Genomic DNA, 22,029 nt, shown 5'->3' on the forward strand with positions numbered 1-22,029 from the left:
GCCTACAGGTACCAGATGTGCTGCAGCTCAGGAGTGTGCACGAGAATGCACACAAAATGTTCGCGGTTGTCCTGTCAGGTTGTTTCATGCTGATGGGAAAACTGGCAGCCCCCCCCCCCCCCCCCCCCCCAAATCAGGATCCCACCAAGACCAGACGAAGGCGGGTCGTCTTCAGAAATGTTCAACAATAAACTTCATTTCTGCTAACATTTGTCATCATCTTGGTTCCCTGGGGTTCAAGTGTGGGTGTGCACGTGTGGGTGTGCACGTGTGGGTGTGCACGTGTGTGCGGAGGGGGTGTCAGACCTGGCAGGGGTCTTTTAACTTTCTGTTTTAAATGTCTAAAATGAGCTGAAACTCACTTGAACAGAGAGCTCCAGAACAGGCAGGTTCTGCGTAAACAAACCTCGTCCAGAGCTGCTCGGGCCCTCTGCCCCCCCCCCCCCCCCCCCCCCCCCCCGGCCCCCCGCCCCGCTGACCCCTCTGTGAATAGGGGAAGATATTGACTGACACTGCTGGCTGAATAGGAAGCCTGGTTAGCTCCCAGTTGAGTAGCTGAGTAAGATGATATCTCTGGTTCCCCCACGGATGGAATGAAAACTCTCCTTCAGTGCAGAGACTACAACCGTGACTGAGGTCATTCTGCTCCGACCCCCCCCACACACCCCAGCCCGTGTCAGGAGGCCAAATCGATGCTTCGCCTCGCTTTTCTGTGGAGCATGAACCTTCACCCCGGCTGAACAAAGGCGGAGAGTAAAGAGACTGTTTCTGTGGCAGCGCTGAACAAACGCCATGCACCTCCTTCAGGAGGACCGCTAGGTGGAGGGCGGAGCAAAAACTTCACCAGCTTGTGAAGTTTTCAAGGCTACTCAGCCAGAAATTCATAAATGTAACCAAAGTAAACCAAACATGAGCTCATATTAAGTGACTGGACTGTATTTCTAGGCCCGATGAAACAGAATAAACTCAGGTTGCTCTGCTTAATCAAATGGATCTTCTGTGAACACGGAGCTCAAATGTGTCGACGTTCTCTAACGCGAAACTACGATGGATTGATGGAGGATTGCAGTCGTACCACCGTCCTTCAACGGCCTGAGAATGACTTAAATACGGTGGAAGTTACTCTTTTATTTACTACTTCAGTTAAAACTGATAGCTTTTTTATTTTTGGTTACTGAAGTGACCCAATGGAGCACAGGGTTCTGTAATGGCTTTAAGAACCGGACCCATGCGGGTCCACTTCAGGAGAGGTCGATGAAGGTTCTCCGTCATCCAGGTGACGTTGTCTTGAAGTGGACTTCTGGCAGAGGGAGCCGGTGTCTTCCTGACACTCGTCCAAGTAGGATGGGAAGTCAAGAACCTCCGACCCCCCCCCTCCTTCAATGGAAGCCCAGGACCAGGAAGATCGCTGTCCCACCACTTCCTGCTCTTGATTCTTCTGATGAACACTCAGTAACACTCACGTGCACAGGAACGCAGTAAACAGTAAGTCTCCAAACATCTACCTGTTTGCTCGACCAAGCCCTGACCCCCCCCCCCCACTGAGACTCTTCTGCAGCTTGTCCTGGTCATAAATCCTGGAGCTCCATAAATCACCTCCATGGGGACTCGAACACGCGGGGCCAGTTCCGGGTCAGGCCGTGGGAACAGGTGGAGGCTTCAGGAATATTTTCTGTCCATTGATTGGAGGAGCGGGACACAATGGCAGAAGATCAGGAGGACCTGATATCTTTGTGAAGCTCGGAGCGGAGTATTGATCCCGTAAATATTGGCATAGCTCCTCAGAGTTCTGTGGAGAGGACCTCCAGATGTGTGTGTGGGAGCCTCTGCAGGTGAAACCTTTGGAGGAAGATCACAAGGAGGAACTTTGAACCTCTTAATTGGATTCAATAAACTGGTTTCCATAGAAACCATCTGGAGAAACACTTGGATCCAGCAGAGCTGTTCATGCAGCATCAAGGTCTTCATGGAAAAGAATCCCAGAAGCTCTGGGCGCTTTGGAAAAACCTGCTGTGCAGCTTTGAACTCCTTCATGACCTTCTGACCTCCTGCTGAGGAGATGAAGAGCAAACTGTTGTTCAGGAAAGTATGTGTTGTCATCATAACCCCGCCCCCGTCATTTATCTCCAGAGGAGCGTCCTGATCCCGTCTGAGGAATGTGTCCTCCTCTCTGCAGGCAGTGAACCCGCCGGAGGAATGTGGAGGAGAGAAAACATGGAGGCCAGCGTCTGCTCCAGCATCCCGACCCAAGCCACAGACGTTCCTTCAGGCCCCCGCTGCACGGAAACCAGGAGATGGAGTCCAGTTGGTTCTGCTGAACATCTGGCTGGAGTCTACAGCACGACTAACGTCAGGCATGCGCCTGCGTTCGTGCACATCTCTCATTCTACATGTTGGAGCACACAGATGCACGTTTGTGAAATGGACGTTTGGGTCGGTGGGCAACAGCCTGAAGAAAGTCTGAGTAAAGGTGGAGTTTGACCCGTACGGTCCTGCTGGTTTTTGGGCTGTCCCGGTACAGGCCGGGTCATTGAGCAGTTCCCTTGAGGCTCCTCAGGGATGTCCTGGCGGTGGAACGTACCATTGTGGTGGTGAGGATAGAGGGAGTCCCGCCCTCTGACGTTCAGGTGATGCAGTCGAGCGGTTACCTTATGCCACGCTCTAGGCGTTGGTCCTAATTGTCCTCACGGGTGGAAACGGATCATCTGCATGTCACCTGCGCGTCCTGGACAGGTTTGACCCGACGTCTGCCTCCATTCTGAGCCTCAGGCGCATTTTGATGGTTTCCAGGTCCAGCCCTCCGGGTTGACGTCTGCTGTGAGAGCCGACCGCCTCCTTTCTATGGCTGAGCGGTTTATTAAAGTTCTCTTCCTGCAGCCCGTTTCCATCTTATCTCTGCGAACGCGGCGCTCTCACACTAACAGCCCACCAGCTGCGCGTCAGCCCGCCATTGTTCTGCTCTGTAGGTTTATGTTTGCCTCAGAACCGGGCCTAACAGTGCCCACTTCTTCTGAACAAACAGTGTAAATCAGCGCAGGAAAAGCCGCTTTCTCTCTGCCGTGTTTGAGACCTTCAGCAAATCACAAGCTGGCACTGGAGGAGACATCCTGTGCAGCGGCTGAGGCTGCAGACGTTTATCTGCTCTGCTCCAAACTCAGACCGGCTCTGAGGAATCCCACACTTTGCTGAACGATTTGTCACATTTTCCTTTTTATTTGGACTGGCGTCTGCCTGAAACAGATGCAGCTGCTGCAGACGTGAAGATCTGTCCTCAATATTTAGAGGGAAGGAAAACAAAAGTGAAATGAAATGAGAACCCAGAAGAGAGCAGGAGCTCTGTGGACCGGACCACGGGTCTGAGCAGAACCAGAATCTCGGCTGATCGGCTCCATGTGGCCCTAATGCTGTGTTTAGGGTCGCTCAAAAGCTGGGATTTGTGGGATGTGGACTGAGGAGGAAAGATGGCGGACAGGCAGGCGGGGGCGCAGGCGGACCGACAGAGCGGCTCCAACAGGCCTGGGAAAAGGTAAGTCACCAACACAAGTCCCTGTTTGTGTAAGTTGGGGGGGTTGAGTTCTCATGTCCGTCCCACTTTTGTCCCTCGGCTGATCCCACACTGATAATGTCTGCCTGCACAGGAAGCTGCACAATGCCAGGCAGGTCCTGAGGAAGGGGCGGAGCAGAAGCACAATCGCACAAACACCAGCACCGCTCAGACTCCTGGATGGACTGAATTAAAGGGGAGATCAGATCCAGCAGGTGGGGGTGTTGAGCAGGTCCAGGACTGACCCGAGAGGACCGGTCCTGCTGGGTCACCTGGAACTTCACGGATCCGAGCCACAACCCTGTAAATCCTAACGAGTGTGTGAAACACAGCAGGAGGAGCTGCTCTGCAGTTTCCGGTTCTCCTTCAGAATCAGCAGGAGGCGCTCAGAGGAGGAACGGAGCTGCTCGCTTCACCTGACAGCTGTTCCACAGAAGTCCTCATCTCTGTCCGCCAAAGTCAAGATTCTAAAATAATGTTCTGAATGTCAGAGATGGAGGGATTTCCACGTTCCTGCATACAGGTTGCTGCTGAGGATCCCTGAGCCGGTTCTGAACCACCACAATGTGGGAACAGCTGATCCTGCAGGGTTCTGGACCGGCTCAGGGTTCCGGACCGGCTCAGGGATCCTGCTGAGGATCACCTGCCAGGCTTCTTCTGGAAGGACTCTACCATCCTTACATGACAATTTACAGCCAGATTACACCCCCCCCCTCCTCCTAACAAGGACTAAAAACCCTAATCTTCACATTGAATGGGGGGGGGGGGGGGGGGCAGTGATGAACTGACGAGGCAGAAAAAGCAGAGATTGTTGGAATGAGAAAAGAAAAGGAAATCCCAGATGATCTCATGTCATCTGGAAACAAAAACAAACAAAGCAGAGCTAAAGGGACCCCCCCCCCCACACACACACACACAGACTGACACCACCCTAAGGTGGGGCAGAATGTTGGGGTAATCCATCCATGAAGGCCTGAAGGTTTCCTGGAGAAGAAACAAAAGTGACAGAGTTCATCTGAGTGGCTGCAGAAACGAGAGGATTTCAGCGTGGGGGGGTCAGGGGGGGTCAGGAGAGCATGAAGGAGTCTGTGAGAAACTTTAGAGCCCGCAAAGAACCTGAGGAAGAGGAGGTTCAGAACCCCCCCCCCTTGCTCCCTTGAGCCAGCGGGGGCTGCTTCAGCTTCACAGCTCCAACTAGTACAGGTGTGTGTGCGGGTTGTGTACGTGTGTGTGTGTGTGTACATTTGTGTGTGATCCATATGAAAGTCCTGTTCATTACAAAGATGGAGTTGATCTCCAACTGTCCTAAAACAAGCAGAGAGGGGAGGTCCTGGGGGGGGTGCAGAAAGAAAAGGAGAATAAATCAGGACAGAGGGCAGATTGGGGGGGTCAGTTTCTCAGAGACGGGGGCTTCATTGGAGGAGAAAAGTGAAACACAAGCTTTACTGAAAGCTTCAATCCAATAAGAGCTAATGAGACATCATTTGAATCCCAAAGGATTCTGGGAGATGAAGGGGGGGGGGGGGGGGTCGGCACTGAATGAGTGAGAGTGGATTCCCAGGGAGGACCCCCTGCAGCTCATTCTGCAAATGGATGAAGTAAAAAAGTTCTGGGGGGGGGGGTTCCAGGACAGTTAAATCAACTTCAGGGAAAGATGTGAAACCTGGCTCTCCATCTGAGATGGAGCCTTTAGATCCCGGCAACCTGACGTCCTTAGAACCTGCGGGCGTGTGGGCGGCTGGGTAGGGTTGTGCCGATGGTCGATACCATCGTCCATCGTGATGGCTGACTGACATCATGATGGAGAGACACCATCGTGAGGCCACGCCCCCACCACACTGAGAGTCGACACCATAAGCCGCGGTTACATGTGCAAAATATCTTGATGGGATCAATGGTTGGATTAGAATCCAACCGTGTACATGGGCCCAGAAAAATGTTTTCAGAATATAACAAACGTTCACTAAGGTCACACTTTCGGTCAGAATAAATCATTCACACATGCGCAGTAGGGTTTGAAAACCGGAAAAGGATATGAGTTCCACCGAGCGGCTACATATAGACATCTGGCAGCTCGGTAATAATCGAGATGATCTTCTAAACGTGCTTTTATTAATGTTATGGTTATTATGAAGCGCCTGTTCGCTCATCATATTAATTTTAATCCGTGTGGTCAGTGCTTTTTCTGTGGAAGAACGGAAAGCCCGGGTTAGCAGTATGCTAACACACGCTAACAACATTTAGCCTTCTTGAACATGAATCCATGTGGGAAACACGGTAATCTGCTTGCTGGCTGAACGTAAACATGTGGGAATAACATCAGCCTTTATTTAGTCGGGACACGACTGGAAACACAAATCCACGTGATTGTTTGACCGGTTTCTAAGGACTGAGCCACATTTCTGCTTTTTTTTTTTTTTTTTGTTAAAGTCACTTCCCTCAGTTTATACTGGATCATCGCAGATGAGTCATCAGTTGGGAAATAAAATAAAGTAATGAAGTAAAATAACGAATAATAATTGTATAATAACGAAAAATCCCCCCCCCCTGACGATACCATCGTCCAGCCCGATGGTTTACTGCAAACATCGTCAACTGGCAATTTAGGGGACATCGCCCAACATTGCGTGTGTGCGTTCTTCACGCGTTTCTGCTCAGGGGCCTCATTTATAAAGGTTGCGTACGCACAAAAGAAGGCGTACGCCACTCTCTACGCAATAATTGAGATTTATAAAAAGCAAACCTGACGGGAAAATGTGCGGTCCTTCAAGCTCTGACCCAGGCGTACGCACAAAAACGGGTGAAATGAGAAACGGCGACACCGTCGGCAGATGGAAGAAACACGTGAAAGTGAAAATGACAATACTGCCTCTCAGAAATAACATGAAGACTTCACAAAGCAAGTCTGACAATTAACAGCTACACCAACACCCGTTTGATCGATCAGCAGTGAAACAAACAAAAAAGAAAATCAACCGAAAATTACAACAGAAATTCAAATGAACACTTATTTGCAGAAAGAAAAGTGAAATATGTTCTGCAATATTGGCATGTTGTGCAATTCATCCTCATAAATAATATAGTTAACAGAACGAAATAATGTACAAAACTGACGGACATATTAATTGTCCACTGGGGAAAGTTGTTTTCATAGTAAAACATTTCTTCATAACCTACAGAATTATGGTATTCATGCATATGCCTTTAGTTTGTTTTATTTTTGATAAAACAATGTATGGCGTATGTCTCAACCATTCAGAAAGCAACAAGAAATTACATTTACGCAGAACAATTTCCCATTTCCACGTGGATTATTACCGACATCTGTAGCTTGTCAGATGTAATTAAATGGATGGAAATAAAATGCTCCATGTCTTTTCCACCTCGCCAACGATAACTTCTACTTCACATTGAGTGAAGTTACGTTTTTTTGATTTCCTCTCTGTGTTTGCCATGGTTTCCCAATCAATGAATATTCATTTGTGGGCGTTTCACTGACTATTTATGGGCAACTATGGGCGTGTCATGAAGCCGCAAAAGCTGCACTACATTTAGAATTGATTGTAATTTATTAAGGGAAAGATGCGTAGGATGTGCGTGCGCACGGTTTTATAAATCCCAATATTTCTGTGCGTACGCACGTCCTATGTTTCATCCGTACACCACTTCTGATGCAAATCCTACGCAAAGTTTTACAGATGAGGCCCCTGGTCTTCAGTCGCTCCAACCTGAAAACCTCTTCATTCAAATCCAGATTAGGATCAGTTTTAGCAGCGAGCCGAGTTTCTGCAGACTCATGCATTCCCTGTGTGCAGCCGGGGGGGCAATTCTGACAAGAAACGGGGGAATCTACACAAAACAGGGGATGGGGGGGGGGGCTGCGTAAAGCCAGAGGAGCTGTTCTGACGGGCTGGACGTCAGCCCCCGCCCGTCCCAGAGGGTTTAGGGCCGTGAAGACACCTAGTGACGTCCAGCGTTCCAGACCGGCGAACGGGCCTTTCAACCCCCCCCAAAGCAGTGTCCTGCTGTCAGGGGCCCTCAGCGTGGCCCCCAGGTTTCCTCACAGTCAAAGCTTTGTGATGGTCTACCCCCTGACCCCCCCATCCCACAGCCATGCTTTTGATTTTAAGATTCTCAACAATTCTTTGTTTAAGGATGTTCAAAACTCAATTTTTCAGAATAAAAGCCTCTGATCGTATAAACTTTGTAACAACCCCCCCCCCCCCATGATAAAGACCTCACTCACATGTGGCTCAACAATAGTCTTAAAATATTAACTGACTGCTCCTCATTAGAGCTCTCCAAGCCCCCAGCCCTCTGTGGAGAACCCGCGCTGGTCCAAGCCGTGGCCCCCCAGCCTGGGTGTTCATCAGGCTGACGAACAGCGGGGCGCCCCCCCCCCCCCCCCCCCCGTAGCCTTCACAAGGCCAGTGTGGCATCGTTAGTGGTGCACGGTGGCTTAAAATCGACCTCCAGCCCAGCTGGAGACTTTAATGAAATGACATCTCTGGGGGGGGGGGGGGGGTGTTGACCTAAGTGGATGTGTGTGTGTGTGTGTGTGTGTGTGGGGGGGGTGCTTAATCCAGTGGACATGTTGTGCCAGCGCACCTCACCTTACCTGTGGTTCATCAGGTTGAACCACTGGTTTCCCCAGCTCTGGTTTCCATGGCGATGCCTGTATTACGTCATAACGTCAAACCAGCGGTTCCTCTCAAAGCCTCCAATGTGTCTTGGACAGAACTGTCGACAGAACCGGGCTGCAGACACTAAGGACGTTTTATTTTGGAAATCTTCTGGATTCTGGTCTCTACATCCGTCTGTCGTGACTCGGAGCAGCAGCTTGAAGTCACGTGACGAGTCTTGTGACTTCAAGCTCAACGCTTCCAAGCAAAGTGTTTGGAAAGTTTCTTTGGAGAGAAAAGATTCAGTGAAGAAACCGAAGCAAAGCCTTCGACTTCCCAGAAACGTGAAGCTGCCGTTTCCAGACAGAACTGGAGTTTTCCTCCAAACACGGATTCCTGGAGGTTGTTGTTCTCACGGACCAGACGCCGCTCCGCCTGACGCACGGCGGCTGATGAAGCTGCAGATGCGGTGCATTCATGGTCAGGACAGCGGTTGTCATTTAGTTTGCTTTATTTGTCCGTCACACCTAAAATCTGCCTCTAAATCTACGTCTATGTTCTAGGACGCCATGCCCCGCCCCTTTAGCAGAGCCTGTCTAACTGAAGGACCATTTGCTGCTCCTCTCCTCCAGATGAGCTCTGAATCTGAAGTGCTAATCCTCCCAGCAGCCCACGTCTCACCTGACAGCTCTTCTTCTGAAGGACCCCCCCTCGTCTCTGATCCCTCCCCCCCCGGGCGCCGTCGCTCGCGGCTTAACTTCCTGAGTGTCAATTGATCTGTTTATCTTTCTCTCTTTCCTCCTCTTCGGCCTCTCGGAGGGGGTGGGGGGTCTCCACTCTTAGAAAATGTGATGCCTTTCATACCTTATGCCCCCCACCCCCTACCACAAGTGTTGATCTGTAAGTCTGAGAGATGGAAGGAATGAAAGAGGGAGCAGTGAGGATGAGGAGGATGAAGGCTCGTTTGTTCTGGACTCCTCTTTGCTCCTTCAATGGTCCTGATGGCGTGACGCTGACCTCGGTGCCTTTTCCTCTTATTGGTGTGAACTCTTGATTCTGTTTTATGTACATTTTTTATTTCTGGGTTTAAATGATCTCTGACCCCCCCCCCCCCCCCCACACACACACACACACACACACACCCACACATGAGGTCTTAGCTGGGGGGCCGGCCTCCAGCTGCTTCCAGCACGTTAGCACCTCTCTGTGTTTACACCTCCTTCCCTCCCAGCAGCTGCTGAGCACCTGGAAGCCGAAGGAAACACTAGACCCCCCCAGACCCCCATAACCCCCCAGGACTGATGCCTTTCTGCTGAAACTTCTGAGGCTGAAGTTTCTCTTCTGTCACGACAGAAACAATGAAATGGAATGAAATAAATTCAGTGTTTTTATTTTGGTTCTCTATATATTTATTCATAAAGCAGGAAGATTGGAAGCAAAAATGGTCAAATATGTTAATAAATTAACATGTTAATTTATTAACATGTTAATAATATTATTAACATGTTTTAACTTCTCAGCTACTATAAAGATGGTTTTACTGTAGTTTTGTATTTTTCTAGCAGTAATTAGGTAAATATTTGTATTTATCACTATATTTATTAGAGATTTCTCCTCATCTGTAGAACATCAGCATTGTGTGTGTGTGTGTGTGTGTGTGTGTGTGTGTGTCGTGTTTGTTTAAGCAAGGTGTGATCATGTGGTCTGAGGCTTGGTGTGACACACAGACGTCTGAATTAACTGCAGGTTTCTGTTTGGTTTTTCTGGCTCCGCCCCTTCACACCTGTGTGGTTATTGATCACGGCAGTGGTTTCCTGCTCCTCCTGCAGCTCCTCTCTGTTTACCCAGCAAACACTGGGGTGGGTCGGACCGGAACCGTCAGAACTGAGCCTCTTGGTTCTGTGTTTTCAGGATCGTTCTCGCCGCTCCGCCTTCGGTCCGCTACAGTTTTTCTGCAGGCCGGCCTCCAGCAGACAGCGACTGACCTCTGGGCCGTGACGCGCTGCTGCTCCGGTCCAACGTCCCGGCTGGACGGTGAGTCCGGACTCCTCATGCAGATGCTCCTGACTTCCAAAGAGGGGGGGGGGGACCCCCACTATGCTCAATGCTCAAACATGTTTAAAGTATGGATACACCCGGTGGTTCGAATCCCTTCATGATCAACAGCTGTGCTGCTGTGTTTGACCACCAGAGGAGATCTGGACCACAGACGCAGAAATATCTCCACCAGAACCAAACAAAGAGGAGGGACCCAGAGGAACCGAGGACAGTTCTCACTCAGGACCGGAGAACCACTGTGGATGATGATGATGATGATGATGATGATGATGATGGGCAGCAGAACCAGGAACACCAGGAGCCTGAAGGAGCAGAGTTCCTCAGATGTGATCACCTGCTGTGAAGGCGGCTCATGTTGCTCCGCCTCCTCCCACGCCGCTTTAGAACGTCACTCTGGCTCCACCCAGCATCTTCAGCCCTGGAAGCGTCTCTGATGGGTGGAGGAGGTGCTCAGCGGTGGCGTTTGTGGACCAGCAGCTCGCCAGATGTTGACCGGCGCTGAGCAGCTGGAGCGATGCTGGCGGGACGAACGGATGCCGCTCTGATTGGACCCAGACTCCCGGCCTGATTGCGCTGACAGAAGGAGTCAGCGTGTGATGATGGCGGCTTCAAACTGACCCGCACTCGTTTAATGATGGATCCTCCTGAGACGCTGTTTTCCCGGGGGCGGAGCTAAAAACATGCAGCAGAAATGAGAGTCAGACCCTCACGTCTGAAGGAACTTCAGCCAGCGATCTGTGGACTGATGGGACGGTGGTCATCGGTCATCTCCACCAAACCTGTCAGGAGGAGGAACCAAGGAGTCTTCTGGATGGGGGGGGGGTTACAGGTGTGACAGGTGATCCAGAACCAGCAGCTCGGCTTTCAGAGAACTTTTCTTGTAAAAGCAGAATGAATCAGGTTAACGGATCTGGAAGAATCCGATGGTTGTGAGATGAAACACAATAGCAGAGAATAATCCTCTAATGTCCTGACACCCCCCCCCCCCCCCGACTTCCCATCATGCTTGGCTGAAATGGCTGCATGCTCCAGGTTGATGACAAAGTGCAGCAGTTAAGACCAACAAGCATGTGACCTCCACGGGCCAATGAGCAGAGGTGGAGGGCATCCGTCTTCCTGTGGAGGCCAAGCTAAACAAACGGAGGGGGGGGGGGGTCATGACGGAGCGTACCAACACTCCTGCAGGGACGCAGAACAATGAGGCCAAAGGTTCCCATCAGGGACGGCTGGAGGGGAGGAAGAGGCCGGCCCGTCGGGTGGAGGGGGGCTTGTTATTGTAACTGCAGCCAAAGCAGCTCTAATGTGGGAAACCAAACCTGGATCCAGAATCTGCAGGAAGAGAACCAGAACCAAACGGGTGAGGATCCACACGGTTCTGTTCTGGATACTGCAGATCTGCCTCATGCTGCTTCCCTAAAGGAAACCCAAAGCAATGAAGTCCCCTTTACTCAGGTGTCAGATGTTGCCTTCAGTTTGATAAGGAGAGGAGGCGCTGCACTGTGGTAACCATGGTAACCATGGTGCTGTTGCAGACATCATTTTGGCTCAAACATTTTAGTGTTTTAGTCAGATTTAAAGAGTTCAAAGTGTTGAGGTGAAGTTTTGGGTCACATGGTCCATTATTTAGGTTCTCTCTGTGTGTTTTTTTTGGGGGGGGGGGTTAACGCAGTGCACGTGAGCCCTCAGCAGCGGGCTGCAGGTGCTGGCAGCTGGATGGCCCCTCAAAGGCAAACGTTAATCCCCATAAGTGATGCAGCGTGGCGTGCAGCAGCCATCCCTCACGCCGGCATTAGACGCCATCAATACCCCCCCCCACCCCCACAAAAGGCTTTGGGGGGGAGGTCCTGGTCTCAGGATGAGCTCTGTGTTACAGTTTGACCAACAAGCACCAAAGGACGTGATTTGTGAGAACGTGAGCGGATTCCATGGCGGTGACCTTGTCCCGTGTTTATTCTGATCAGATCCTTCAAAGTAAAACGATTTTCACCCACGTTTGTTGGTTTGTTCGTCTGATCTGAATGACGGTTCCAACCCAAAGGTCTCCTGCAGCTTCGCACACGTGAAACCGTGAAACAGGAAGTGGTTCTGCAGGACTGGACGGATCTGGTCCTGGTGTTGTCAGAGGAATCCAAGCGTTCCGTCTTCTGGACCGGAACCTCTGATGGCCGTTTCTTCTCCTGGGAGTCTCTGCAGAAAGGTTGAACAGGTTTTCCTCTGGAGACATGAAGAAATAGGAAAAGAAAGGCCTGATGGTGATGATGAGAAACTCTGAAACTTCTGAAGAAAAGAAAACATTGACTTTGCTTCTGAAGGGGTGACGTTTGCATACAGATCAGTTTTGTGATTTTGTTCTGCTCCAACCCGCTGATGGAATCAAACCTTCGCCTTCCTGCTCTCAGCTTCACCAATTTATTGATGTTTACAAAGACCTTTTCTTCAGTTCGGTTCCTTTCTGGACCAAATTCGCCCAAACCGAGTTTTTCCAGGGGGTGGAGGGCTCAATATCACCTGGTGAGGAAAGGGGTGGAGCCAAACAAAGGCACTGAAAATATAAAAACAGACGCAGTGATGGAACAAAGACGGCTGAACAGGAAGTACGGTAAACGTACGACAACGATCAGCCGATCTAGAATTCAAACCTGATCTTTCACGGTGAAACGAGTTTCAACCCGATTCCTCTGGTCCCGCTGTAGCTCTACCTGCAGAGCTGTGTGGAGGACGCCGCCGTGAGGTTCTGGAGGTTCTGATGCCGGCCTGGCCTCTGGACGGCGCCGTGGATTGGGGGAGCTGAGAGGCGCAGCTCAGAGGGTTGGATGTCGGCTGCAGCGTCAGCGGGACCGCCGTGCATGAGCTGGCATGAAGAAAGAGGCTCAGCGAGTCTGAGAGGATTATGAGCCCACTTTCCTGTCCAGAGCGGGGTCAAAGGTCAGGGAGAGAGCATCTCTGCTGAATCAGCAACCTGGGATTAAGCTTTCTGACTTCGGTCCGTCTTCATTCCGGCGCCTCCGTCCTGACGAAGGTCAGTGCTTGTCAGCAGGAAAATTCTGTCTTCTCCTCCTGAAGGAGCTCCTGCTCACCTCCTCACTGTGAAGGAGGAGCAGAGTTTGGGTCTCACAGCTCCAAAAATGGAGTTTAGTCTGATGAAGATCAACAACCAAAGGGAGGAGGGGCTGTAAAGGAGGAGACGATGGAAGGGAGGAGGTGCTTTAAGGGAGGAGATGATGGAAGGGAGGAGGTGCTGTAAAGGAGGAGATGATGGAGGGGGGAGGTGCTTTAAGGGAGGAGATGATCGTAGGGAGGAGGGGCTGTAAAGGAGGAGATGATGGAAGGGAGGAGGGGCTGTAAAGGAGGAGATGATGGAAGTGAGGAGGTGCTTTAAGGGAGGAGATGATGGAAGGGAGGAGGGGCTGTAAAGGAGGAGACGATGGAAGGGAGGAGGTGCTTTAAGGGAGGAGATGATGGAAGGGAGGAGGTGATGTAAAGGAGGAGACGATGGAAGGGAGAAGGTGCTTTAAGGGAGGAGACGATGGAAGGGAGGAGGTGCTTTAAGGGAGGAGATGATGGAAGGGAGGAGGTGCTGTAAAGGAGGAGATGATGGAAGGGAGGAGGTGCTGTAAAGGAGGAGATGATGGAAGGGAGGAGGTGCTGTAAAGGAGGAGACGATGGAAGGGAGGAGGTGCTTTAAGGGAGGAGATGATGGAAGGGAGGAGGTGCTTTAAGGGAGGAGATGATGGAAGGGAGGAGGTGCTGTAAAGGAGGAGATGATGGAAGGGAGGAGGTGCTGTAAAGGAGGAGATGATGGAAGGGAGGAGGTGCTGTAAAGGAGGAGACGATGGAAGGGAGGAGGTGCTTTAAGGGAGGAGATGATGGAAGGGAGGAGGTGCTTTAAGGGAGGAGATGATCGTAGGGAGGAGGGGCTGTAAAGGAGGAGATGATGGAAGGGAGGAGGGGCTGTAAAGGAGGAGATGATGGAAGTGAGGAGGTGCTTTAAGGGAGGAGATGATGGAAGGGAGGAGGTGCTTTAAGGGGGGAGATGATGGAAGGGAGGAGGTGCTGTAAAGGAGGAGACGATTGAAGGGAGGAGGTGCTGTAAAGGAGGAGACGATGGAAGGGAGGAGGGGCTGTAAAGGAGGAGACGATGGAAGGGAGGAGGTGCTTTAAGGGGGGAGATGATGGAAGGGAGGAGGTGCTGTAAAGGAGGAGACGATTGAAGGGAGGAGGTGCTTTAAGGGGGGGGAGATGATGGAAGGAAGGAGGTGCTTTACGGGAGGAGATGATGGAAGGGAGGAGGTGCTTTACGGGAGGAGATGATGGAAGGGAGGAGGGGCTGTAAAGGAGGAGACGATGGAAGGGAGGAGGTGCTTTAAGGGAGGAGATGATTGAAGGGAGGAGGTGCTGTAAAGGAGGAGATGATGGAAGGGAGGAGGGGCTGTAAAGGAGGAGACGATGGAAGGGAGGAGGTGCTTTAAGGGGGGAGATGATGGAAGGGAGGAGGGGCTGTAAAGGAGGAGACGATGGAAGGGAGGAGGTGCTTTAAGGGAGGAGATGATGGAAGGGAGGAGGTGCTTTAAGGGAGGAGATGATGGAAGGGAGGAGGGGCTGTAAAGGAGGAGACGATGGAAGGGAGGAGGTGCTTTAAGGGAGGAGATGATTGAAGGGAGGAGGTGCTGTAAAGGAGGAGATGATGGAAGGGAGGAGGTGCTGTAAAGGAGGAGACGATTGAAGGGAGGAGGTGCTTTAAGGGGGGGGAGATGATGGAAGGAAGGAGGTGCTTTACGGGAGGAGATGATGGAAGGGAGGAGGTGCTTTACGGGAGGAGATGATGGAAGGGAGGAGGTGCTTTAAGGGAGGAGATGATGGAAGGGAGGAGGGGCTGTAAAGGAGGAGACGATGGAAGGGAGGAGGTGCTTTAAGGGAGGAGATGATGGAAGGGAGGAGGTGCTGTAAAGGAGGAGATGATGGAAGGGAGGAGGTGCTTTAAGGGAGGAGATGATCGTAGGGAGGAGGGGCTGTAAAGGAGGAGATGATGGAAGGGAGGAGGGGCTGTAAAGGAGGAGATGATGGAAGTGAGGAGGTGCTTTAAGGGAGGAGATGATGGAAGGGAGGAGGGGCTGTAAAGGAGGAGACGATGGAAGGGAGGAGGTGCTTTAAGGGAGGAGATGATGGAAGGGAGGAGGTGATGTAAAGGAGGAGACGATGGAAGGGAGGAGGTTTGTTTTAAGGGAGGAGACGATGGAAGGGAGGAGGTGCTTTAAGGGAGGAGATGATGGAAGGGAGGAGGTGCTGTAAAGGAGGAGATGATGGAAGGGAGGAGGTGCTGTAAAGGAGGAGATGATGGAAGGGAGGAGGTGCTGTAAAGGAGGAGACGATGGAAGGGAGGAGGTGCTTTAAGGGAGGAGATGATGGAAGGGAGGAGGTGCTTTAAGGGAGGAGATGATCGTAGGGAGGAGGGGCTGTAAAGGAGGAGATGATGGAAGGGAGGAGGGGCTGTAAAGGAGGAGATGATGGAAGTGAGGAGGTGCTTTAAGGGAGGAGATGATGGAAGGGAGGAGGGGCTGTAAAGGAGGAGACGATGGAAGGGAGGAGGTGCTTTAAGGGGGGAGATGATGGAAGGGAGGAGTTGCTGTAAAGGAGGAGACGATTGAAGGGAGGAGGTGCTTTAAGGGGGGGGAGATGATGGAAGGAAGGAGGTGCTTTACGGGAGGAGATGATGGAAGGGAGGAGGTGCTTTACGGGAGGAGATGATGGAAGGGAGGAGGTGCTTTAAGGGAGGAGATGATGGAAGGGAGGAGGGGCTGTAAAGGAGGAGACGATGGAAGGGAGGAGGTGCTTTAAGGGAGGAGATGATGGAAGGGAGGAGGTGCTGTAAAGGAGGAGACGATTGAAGGGAGGAAATGCTTCAAGGGGGGGAGATGATGGAAGGAAGGAGGTGCTTTACGGGAGGAGATGATGGAAGGGAGGAGGGGCTGTAAAGGAGGAGATGATGGAAGGGAGGAGGTGCTTTAAGGGAGGAGATGATGGAAGGGAGGAGGTCCTGTAAAGGAGGAGACGATTGAAGGGAGGAGGTGCTTTAAGGGAGGAGATGATGGAAGGGAGGAGGTGCTTTAAGGGAGGAGATGATGGAAGGGAGGGGGTGCTTTAAGGGAGGAGATGATGGAAGGGAGGGGGTGCTTTACGGGAGGAGATGATGGAAGGGAGGAGGTGCTGTTAGCTCTGTGTTTGGAGGAGAACCAAACAGCGACAGCATGAAAGAAGTTTGGAAATCTCTTCTGGGTAGAGGAGGTGCAGTGAGGAGCAACAGGAGCTTCTCAGAGGACCATCCTGGTGGGAGCTCATTTCAGACAACAGCGCCCCCAACATCTGTTAGAACTGCAGGGTAGTTCAACAGTTGATGGATACAATTCCTCCTTTTGGTTCTCCTCCTCTCTGGAAAGTCCATCTGCATTAGGACTGAAGTGAACCAACCAGAGTTCATCTGCAGGAGAACAGAGACCCTTAGGGGCGTGGCCTCTTTCTGCTGACACGCCTTCAAAATTCTGATGGACGTGCAGGACGGTCCAGTTTAGGTTCCATTTCCCTTTGTGGGACACCATGAGGCCCTTAACTAGACCCCCCCCCCCTCTACCACCATGAGGCCCTTAACTAGACCCCCCCCCTCTACCACCATGAGGCCCTTAAATAGACCCCCCCCCCCCTACCACCATGAGGCCCTTAACTAGACCCCCCCCCTCTACCACCATGAGGCCCTTAACTAGACCCCCCCCCTCTACCACCATGAGGCCCTTAACTACACCCCCCCCCCTCTACCACCATGATCTTTCTGGACACCAGGGTCCATCTGTCACATCCTCATCTAAGGGTCTAACAGACGTAAATGGCGTCTACTTATATAGCGCTTTACAGTCACACATTCACACACTGATGGCGGCTAAACTGCTGAACGCTGGTCGCCAACCTCCCACTAGAGGCGGGGGTGTGGGGGTGGGGTTCAGTGTCTTGCCCAAAAACGCATCGACTCATGGCCGTGCAAGGCGGGAATCGAACCTGCAATATTACGATCATGGGTCGACCGCCCTACCGCTGCACCACGGTCACCCCTGGTTCCAGCTGGGGGGGTTCTAAGCAATGCCGTTACTTTGCATCTCAACCAAATAGGATACTGGGGGGGGGGCACATTAGCAAAGATCAGACAAATGATGAGATGTACTTTGGAACGGAGAACGTCCCACCGTGAAAAAGCCTTTTCTGCACAGATTCTGGTTCTGGTTGATGAGATTGGGGGTTTGGGTGTGGCTGATGAGGGGGGGGTTGGTTCTGGTTGGAAGGTGGGGGCAGGGTGGGATGAAAGCGTGGACCCGTCCAGAACATTGAGGCATTATCACTGCGCTCCAATCAGCAGCTCATTTTCTCTGACCGGCCCATGTTTTCCTTTAATCAGACTCCAAATATACCCCCCCCCCCCCCCCCCCCCCCCGGCACTCTTCATCTCCTTTCCTCGGCTCTTCCCACCCATTTCACGTCCAGCTGTGTACTTTGTGCCACATTAACTCCGTTCAGTCCGTCATCACAGAGCCGCGTTAACACGCTGACCTTTCAGCGCTCACGTCGCCGTATCATTACCGATGCCCCGCCAGGGCCGGGACTCCCACGCAGCGTGACCCCCCAGCCATGAGAATGCGATCTGATGGCCTCAGAGAAATGACTTCCTGATGGTGAAACAGGCCGCTGAGCTCAGTGGATCCATTTCCACAGAATCTTTCATGGAACTGTGGAAGTTCGTCGGGGGGGGGGGCATTGACCTTCCTTAACATCCCGTCCTGGTCTGAGACCCGAGAACCGTCGGTTCTACATCACACAACCAGTGCTGTCATGACGGCGGGGCTCAGTTTGGATCTCTGCCTCGGGAACACGGCCCACACCATGACACTTCCACTTCCTGACTGAAGCACGTCCAGAAGGGAAAGTAACCCCGACATTTGAACTTCTCTGTGAAGTGATGCCATGTTCTTCTAGACAGCACTGGTCATCGTGGCGAGGACGTCCCTCCAGATGAAGGCGTTGGTGTCAGGTCTCACGTTCCGTCCTGCAGCCGCCGTCTCTGAACGCGGCGTCCCGTTTTATGAGGCGCAAGGTGAGGCGGCTGCAGGTCCAGAACGTGGCGAGCTTCAGGACCGTGGATTTCCTGAGTTTTCATTTGTCTGCAGCGGGGGCCTCAGCTTGGGGGGGTCCAGACAAAGCTGTGGTTCTCTGTGAAAACAGCCATCAGCATTTCCGCTGCAGCTAATCGCTGAGATGAGGACCCCCCCCCCCCAGCCCTCCAGCTTCCCACACTCTGCTGCCACTCAGGTTCTACACACAGCTGTCAGACCGAGACCCCCCCCCCCCCACACACACACACAAAAGCACACATGGGGATGTTTATTTGTGGATGCTCACACACTCAGCTCACCGCGTCACCGGACCCCATACCCTGCGGCCGCGGCCGACCAGGCCGGTTCCCAGGAGCCCCTGGAGCTGGGGGGTGGGGGTGGGGGTTGTAGTAGAAAGAAAACAATAAAGTCGCCGGGCCATTCTTCATGGGGGAGGAAAAGGAAACTGCCGCAATATTTCACCGCTGGAAACGGTAACAATGCAACCTGCTCTGATACTTGCTAATAAGTCTTCTGAGGGGGGGGGCACATCTCCAGCCAGAACAAACGTTCTGCTACGGATCCATCCTGGATCAGCGAGTCTTCGGAGGTTTTCCTTCTGATGTGAACATCAGACGGAGCTGAAAGAGCGGGAAAACGGCTCAGCAGAACTCTAAGGCCAGATGAAAGGTCAGGAAAAAGTCACCTGGATGAAGAGGAGCCTCCAACAGTCCTGAGAGGAAGCAAATCAGGCCAGTTTCCCTGCTAGCTGATGGTTTGGTCAACTGTGATGCTGCGGCTGACTTTACCAGAGACGAGGAAGAGTCCTCCAGATCCGAGGAAGAGTCCTTCATCAGCACAGAAACCGTGAAACCTTGTGAGTGACTGTTGCACAGAGGTCCACCTCGTCACAGAGCAGAGGATTCATAGTTTAAATTTTTTTGAATGACACAATGCATTCTGGGTCATTGGTTTCCATCACGTTGCCTCAGAAGTCGCGGCGTTGATGGTGACGGCGTTGATGGTGACGTCGCTGACGTCTCTCCTGTTGCTTCTCTGCGATAAAGAAGGAGTGGTCTTCATCAACAGCCGTCATGATGAAGGTGCACCAGGATGTGGTTTACCTGAACCTGACGGGTCCGTCATGGATCTGAAATCTCCGGACCTGAAGACCAGCAGCTGAACCAGAAGCAGATTTCTGCCTCCAACATGAATTAAAGAAGAACTTCCTGTTTTATTTTGTTGATCCCTGACCTGTGTGGGTTCACTTCCTGTTTGTGTTCTCACCTGGTCTTCATTTGTGCCGACAGCCGTTTCAGTTCTGGATCGGCTCTGGACTGGGTCTGGGTTTGCAGGACTTTCCTGCTCAGTTGTGTGTCGTTTTTGTCCGATAGGCGACGTTTGTGTGTTTTTGTGTTGAGCTGAGGCCAGAGCTGGAACAGATGCGCGTGCACGTGCTATTCCCGCCTGCAGATTCACCATCTGTCCTCACTGCAGCAGAACCGTTGAAGTGGTTCTACGACTCTCCGGTTCCTGTCGGAGCCGCTGTGCTCAGGTTCCGGGTCAGAACACATTCATCACAGACTCAGAGGAAGAAGCTCTGAGCAGCTCTGTGACGGCCCGTCATGGAAGCACCTGGATCTGCTCAGCGCTGTGTGTGCACGTGTGTGTGCACGTGGTGAGCACAGACAGGTGACGATGACATCGCAGCAGGTGGCTGCTGCACAGAGGGCGGAGTCAGCCGTCATGACGCCTGGCCGTGCTCGCCGCCACCACAGCCGTGGACTTGTGTGGCGTTTTTGATGCCAGCCTCCCGACGGTTTGCAGACGGCTTTGAAGACGCAGGCAGCAGGCAGAAAGCAGCTTTGGAGTCTGTTTGAAGTAAAGGTCTGCGGTTTGTGTGAGATCAACCAATCAGAGAAGAGCTGAAGGTTCTTGACAAGCTTAGGAGGATCTGAGGGAACAAACGGAGATGAAGCTCAGGTGATCAGAGGGGATGAAGAACAGGAACAATCTGTCAGAGGAGGACCCCCCCCCCCACACACACACACACAACACAACACACACACACAACGTAGTAACCTGCAGTTTGTGAGAGCCTCTTACAACCTTCCTGAGGGAAACTAAAGTTTGATGTCAGTCTCACTGAAACGAAAAATTTCACGTCATTTTGGAGAATGAAAAGCTTTATTGTGTAACACTGTAACACAAACACACAACAGAGACACAAAACTCCAAGCAGCTGTGTTATAGTTGTTTTTCTTCTTTTTATAGTCACTTTTTTCCCGTCTTATTTTATTTTGTATCTTTGAAGTTAGATTTCCCTTTTAGACGGAATTTCAATTTCCATGGATGTGAAAACATAGAGATTGACAATAAAGTTTACTTTGACTTGTTTCTTCAGTGGCAGATCAGAGGATGACGGAGTGGATTTTCCCCGCCGTCCCGCTCCTGCTAATCTGACCCCCCTCCCTCATTAAAATGATCCCTTACATTTCTGTCTCTATGTAAAACAGTACATTTTCTGCTCCCATCTGCTTTTAGAGCAACAGTGGGTTAGCACTGTCGCCTCAATGAGAATGAAGAACTCTGGGTAATGGAGTTATATTTTCCAGGAGTTACATTATATTTTATCACTCTTTACTGTCTTTGGTTGCTGTTCTCATTGGTTGGTTCCTGCTCCCGTAAGAATCTGACCCCGTCCCGTGATTGATGGCAGAGACGAATCCCGAGGCTCTGTTGGAGGTGTTCCGATGCTTCCATGTTTGTGTGGGAACCTGAGGGCGGGACGGCCTCCAAGGTCATGACCTCAGTCCTTTCTCGGGCCGCACTTCCTCCTCTGCAACAAAAGGACTATTTTGGAGCACGAGCATCTTCCTCCGACAGTGACACAGTCGAGCGACGCTTTCTCTGAAACCGCAGTCTGGTCAGGCTCCTCCCACCAGCAGCTTCTGCTCGTGTAAACAGACATCAGACAATAGATGACGGCCGCCACCATTAGGAACGGAGAAGACGTGCACAGACGTGACTCGCTGACACTCATGTCACAGATCAGCGTTTGATGACCACGGGTCTGAATCAAAGGCTGCATGAAGCACCTGAGCACACCTGCTGCTGGGCTTACCTGGATGCAGACAGACTTCCTGGGTCACAGGTCAAAGTGGAGGCCGGCAGGAAAGGAGCATCAGAAGGAGTCGTCATTTTTCAGATGGAGTTTAGGATATTAAAATATATCCTTTGATCCAGACTCTGCTGGAACGTCTGCATGTGAAGATTAGAAGGTTCAAAGATCCAGAGACGGATGACAGAGGTTTCAGTCAAATATCCTGAAATCATTCTGACCATCACAGCTCTAATGTTCCGTCTGGGATGACGTCTTTTGTCATGAATCAACAGCAGATGAAGGATTTAGAATATTTTCAGAATCATGCGTGCGTGAATGTAACCGTGACCGGGGCCTTCAAGGCGCTCCAGGTGTAAAATTACATTGACATCACTAACAAAGTGAACCAGGACCAAGTGACCCAAGGACCAGCGCCGGCGCGGTGGTTGGCGTCCACTCCTCTGATGGGGAGGGCGTAACAGTTGTGTATGGGCCACCAGAACCCTCACGCCCACACCTGTACCTTCTGCACAAAGACCATGAAAGGTGCAGAGGCTTGGTCATGTGATCCTG

The 22,029-nt window shown here is 51.7% G+C and overlaps 1 long non-coding RNA gene across 1 annotated transcript; it reads left to right on the forward strand.

The window, feature by feature from the left end:
- The first annotated feature begins 8,142 nt into the window (after positions 1–8,142).
- Positions 8,143–12,904, forward strand: LOC144988794 (uncharacterized). The gene is made up of 3 exons (XR_013652822.1): positions 8,143–8,646; positions 8,730–10,200; positions 10,358–12,904. It is a non-coding gene; the product is annotated as an uncharacterized LOC144988794 (long non-coding RNA).
- The last annotated feature ends 9,125 nt before the right edge of the window (positions 12,905–22,029 follow it).

Source organism: Oryzias latipes, chromosome 21 (assembly GCF_053564925.1).
Source record: "Oryzias latipes strain Hd-rR chromosome 21, Olatipes_Hd-rR_3.1".
NCBI lineage: Eukaryota > Metazoa > Chordata > Actinopteri > Beloniformes > Adrianichthyidae > Oryzias > Oryzias latipes.